Raw genomic sequence first — 5,198 nt, forward strand, 5'->3', positions numbered from 1 at the left:
GCAGGCTGACCGGGAAACAGGTTAAAAGATGCTATACTGCAATTTAGTATAAAAATAAATGTTTCTTGCCACAGGAGATGGAAAAAATTGACCTTCATCAAGGACAGGTTTTGTTCTCATACAGTCGCACTGAACAGCTTATATGTGGTGAGTAAAACAACAGAGCACCAAAGGCAGCACGGCATCACACCTTTAAGTTTGGACATCTATACAGCAATGTGTAGACACGCACTCACATAGTTGCATCACAGCAACCACTGTATCAGTGCTATTACACTGTGTCAAAAGACAAGTGTGTTTGGTGGTTCCCACCATGAACCTTTGACACTTTGTGTATTGTTCATCTCACCTCATAAGTCCTCTGAGATATGTGCTGTCAGAAACTGTGAAAGTGTAGCCAAACATACTTCTCATGTTGTTGTGTTTGAATACATCAAACCTACAAAATAACTTTTTTTGTGGGCCTTTTCTGAAAAAACTGATGATGACGGTTTTCCTGGGAGGAAATCTTCTACGGAAGAGGTTGTATTTGTTTGAGTCACGGTTTCGGATCAGCAGAAAAAAAAGGGAGAAAAAATAACTTTTAGAGATGCCACCAATACCCATTGTTGATGAGCCATATCTCAATGGAACTTCTGTATGTAAATCTGTTTCAACACAGATTTGCTGTTCATAATGTAAATGATCAAATATCAGCAACTAGAAAGCAGTAATGTCATAATACGATCTCCTGATATTTTTACTGAATATTTATTTCACACTATGTTGGTTAAAACCTTTGATCAAACCGCGGTTCAGATGTTTGCCGAACCCAAAGTTGACTGTTACACCACTATACGACATAAACTCAGAGTTTTTGAATGGGTCCTACAAATGTGAGCATTTTTGGCCAGTCCAGTGGTAGTCAACACTACTGACCCCCAGCCGAACGCTGCCTACCACATGTTCTGCTTGTAGTGATGGCAGAACATGTGGTAGGTGTCCTCATAAAAGCCTTTTAATCCATTTTAAATACATACTCATCTGTGTTAATTAACTAAGCCAACCATTTACGTGAGTTACTACGAGCAACCACGGATGCGTTCGGCTTAAGGTCCCTAGTTGACACGGTCACTTGTTAAACTGAAACACCTGTTGCTCCGATACGGTCGTAATCCTGTCTGAATTCTGTAGGACTTGAGTCTGCTGTTGGAATATCGATTCTGCCAACTGAACATGCAACAACCAGACATTTTGACACTGTTAAAAGTTTTAATTCAGCTTGCAAATTCTTGGCTGGGGCAAAATGCCACTTCTGTTCCAAACATGCGCATGTGTATTTTTTATGACGTTGACGGTTGTAAAAATGGTCTATATGACAACTTGTTGGAATTGGAAGTTTCTGCCCACTGTACACTGTCTACTTCTCTTCCTTATTCATAAGAGCCTCCAAGTCTTTGATAACCATCAGAATACTGCAAGTCCTACAAAGGCACTACTGCAAGTATTACAAGGTCGGAATCTACCATGTAATGGCAACACCTCAGTTAGATGCTGGGGCGTAGTGTGGTTTATCTTATTGTGTCTGTTATTTAGTGATCACGCATGGGAAACATAAAAGCCCAGACTGCTACATGACTTTACACCAATAGAAAACAACCACAGAAGAAAATGTTCCACTAGACTGGCCAATCACATCGTATATTTCCTTTGACAGAAACGTCTGCAGGGGGCATGATATCTTTGAGAAAGAATGTTTCGCTGTCTTCTAACTCTTGGTCATCATCACACATGGAGAACCTGCACATTTTTCTGGTCGCTCTCCTAGGTGAGTCTTTTGAGACAAATTTTTATTGCAATTTTTAGCTTGCAATATGAGAATAATTCATATACATTCTCATTGTTGTTGTGTTGAGCAGGAAACTACACCTGTTGCAATGTGAACACTGCGCACATTTCAATCTGCTTCTACTATTGTGTTTGTATTCCAGGAGTTGCATCCCACGGTCATGATTTGATTTCTGGATCAGTGTTGGAGAAAACGGTCAGACCAGGAGAAAACATCACTCTCTACTGCGACTGTACATTATCAAGTGGAGTATACATAATGTGGTACAGGAACTGTTCTCATGAGAACCAGCCTTCTCTTGTCCTTAGATCAAGACCATTACCAGAATCCGACGACTTCACTGACAGTAGGTTTCAACTGAAACTTCCCCCTCGTTTTCATTTGGTGAGAAACTATTCTTCCTATGACCTGCTGATCCTGAACATCACTGATTCTGATGAGGGCTTCTACTACTGTGGAACTGAACAGAAAACAGTGGAGAATGAAGGATACATTCAACACAAAATGGATTACAGATATGGCAACGTCACCACAAGGATCCTATTCAGTGAGTATGCTGGCCTGACTTTGTTCCTGTAAGATCTATGTGTGACTGCATTGAATGTATAATTTGACTAAATGATTAGCATACTATAGGAAAATGTTCGCAGGCCCCAGATATACTTATATTAACGATCAAAAAGGGGAACTATCATGAAATCCTAGAGGAAGGTTATGGGTGTCAACAGCGGTCAATCTGTAGTGAAACAGTATAATGGTTTATACAAATAATTATATTGTCAAATCTGAGAGCGCATGTATCTTAAGGGTTGTAAGTAATCCTTAAATGTGCATTTCCATATGTATTTTGACGTATAGTGAGCTTTGTGAACATTTCACATTTTGAATCTGACGCTCCATCAAAGTTAAAGGTTGCACTTTGCACTTCATTCTGAAAGATCTGAACATCTTAGCAGAACAAAAAGTAGTGTCGATGCAGTATAATGTTTTGCTCTGCTCAATGAAAACTTGAGTTAACAAACTTCACTGAATATAATTCAAGTCCAACAGTGTTTTTATTCTTGGGGCTCTAGGTTCCAGGGGTAATGGAACAGCTTTAAAACTGAACAAAGCAAAAGAGCTTTGTTCAGGAAAATTGTGAAAAATATTTTTGACATTTTGGTGAGATCAGGGTTTAATGAAGCTAACTGACACAACTTTGTTTTTGATTTAGACTCCATTGAGCCTCACCATGAGACTCCACGAGACTGTGGTGAATGTTGCATTCTGCTGTTCTCCCTTTGTCCAGCTTTTGCTGTTCTCTCCTCTCTCCTCTCCTCTCTTCTGGTGTATCATCTCTGTCGGAAAAAAGGTAACCACTGTTTTTCTCTCCTTATGAGCTAAATGTCAGAAATATCCATGATAATCTACAAGATGAATTTTTATCACAAAGAACAGACACGTCTCTTTTTTCAATCTGTGTTTGAGTTAGGATGCACCATGTTGTCTGTAGTGATGTTGTATTGTATTTTTGCAGCTAAAGACCTTCAAGCTGATCAGAGAAGACCTGAAACAAGCCCGCATCAGGTAGGTGTAACAGTAAAATATACTGAGTCATGGTAATAAATCAGTACACGATCTTGATTCTAAACAACAAATGTCAATTTTAGGATGAAGATGTGTGTTATGCTGCGCTGGAAATCCGCCAGGCATCACAGAGACCAAAGAAGAAGAAAACCCAGAGTTCTGACTTCAGCACCTATTCAGCCATCAATACTTCTAGGGTGTAGAGAGTCTAAAACAAAACCACAACCATTACTATAAAACATCTAAGGATGGGATCAAACCAAGCGCAACACCAAATCAGGCCATGTAGCTGTAAAGTGTGAGGTGGAAATGGCCTCTTCACCCCCCTTTCGGTTTTCCGTTTGATCACAACTACACATCTATAAAGTTTCCTGAATGCACAGTTACGACGCTATTCAGGTCACAAAATCTGTCCATAGGCATACTAACAGATGGCAAAGTACTACAACCGCCCCTCTGTGGTAGTTCCCCCTTCAGTTGGTGTCTCCAGGACCACATTTTGCCTTGATGACACGCTCAGACTCTCAGGGTGAAAACAATAGACGCCTTGCAGCTGACGGTTACTGCTGGATGCCCCGTATTGTCTTACAGGTTCAAGTCCACTGTCAAACTTTAACATGCTTTCTATAAATCTACTGTGTGACATCAAAAAAGTAGACCTAAATATTTCTTATTATAGACTAACGTCAAAACCCAGCTCAGAAATGGTGTGCAGCATTTAAGAATGCAGAGTGAAAACCGACAGATAGCCATCGTCTATGCAATGCACATTTTGTCTTAGGTCCCAACGCAGTATAATGTATTGTAGCGAGCTAACGTTAGCTAACCTAAGTGTTAGCCGGCTGAATCAGCAGTCTCCTGAGGGGAGATTCCGTCAGGATCACATCCAATTCTGTTCTTTGATATCAAGGTGAGAAATCAGGTACCTCAGTTAACATTGTAAACATTATGGTCTCAATTACTTGTTTCAAGTCTTCTTCAATACAGCATGATGTTCATTCAGTAAATGATGGTTCCATTCAGAGTCAAACAAACCATGAAGCAGGTTATGCTTCACGTTGTGGCTACCATCTAGTTTTCCGGTTTTGGAGTTGTGCCTGTTTTTGTTCAAACAACTTTAAACCTTTCTCAGTGTGTTTTTCAAGCTCATGAAATGTAATTGTAGCCCTTTTGATCGCCTAAAATGTCTTATTCAGCGTTGGGTTGTACTTAGCTCCACCCTCCCTTGTCATCTCTGGCTGCAAAAACAACAACATTGTGACAGCCAAAAAACAATATGGTGAAGGCCTAAAGCGGCAAATTCAAGGCTTCAAAGCGGCAGACCACAAACTTATACAAATTCAATTGTATAAAGATCAGTAATATTGAATGTAATTCCTTTGTAGGGATACGTATTGGCCATTCTGTCACTTATATTCTCCAATTCAAATCTGAGTGACAATCATTACCTAGAAATGATTTGTATAATAAAATGTTATGCAGAAAAAACTGTTGCTTTGTTGTTTGCTGTTTTTGAAGTTGGAAAGCAATGATCGATTTCTTTACACCACTTATAATAAATAGTTTTTCAAAAAAAAAATCCTGTTTGTTGTTGTTGATTACAATTCTGGTTCAGATTCATATTTTTTATTGAAATCGATCTGTAACATATAATAATGCTTTCAGGCAATTTCCTGTTTATATCTCAAGTTTGCCATCAGCCCTCACATATATCCTTCACCGGTGGTGTGATACAATTCCGAATAAGCTTTACAGGAAACCCACAGCGAGAAACAGCTCAGCATACGGCCGCAGAGCTCAACAG

General features: G+C 39.5%; 1 long non-coding RNA gene across 1 annotated transcript; it reads left to right on the forward strand.

The window, feature by feature from the left end:
* Nucleotides 1-3,048: 3,048 nt before the first annotated feature.
* Nucleotides 3,049-4,893, forward strand: LOC129096384 (uncharacterized). The gene is made up of 3 exons (XR_008531420.1): nucleotides 3,049-3,179; nucleotides 3,345-3,394; nucleotides 3,478-4,893. It is a non-coding gene; the product is annotated as an uncharacterized LOC129096384 (long non-coding RNA).
* Nucleotides 4,894-5,198: the final 305 nt, after the last annotated feature.

The sequence above is a fragment of the Anoplopoma fimbria genome, chromosome 9, assembly GCF_027596085.1.
Source record: "Anoplopoma fimbria isolate UVic2021 breed Golden Eagle Sablefish chromosome 9, Afim_UVic_2022, whole genome shotgun sequence".
Taxonomy (NCBI): domain Eukaryota; kingdom Metazoa; phylum Chordata; class Actinopteri; order Perciformes; family Anoplopomatidae; genus Anoplopoma; species Anoplopoma fimbria.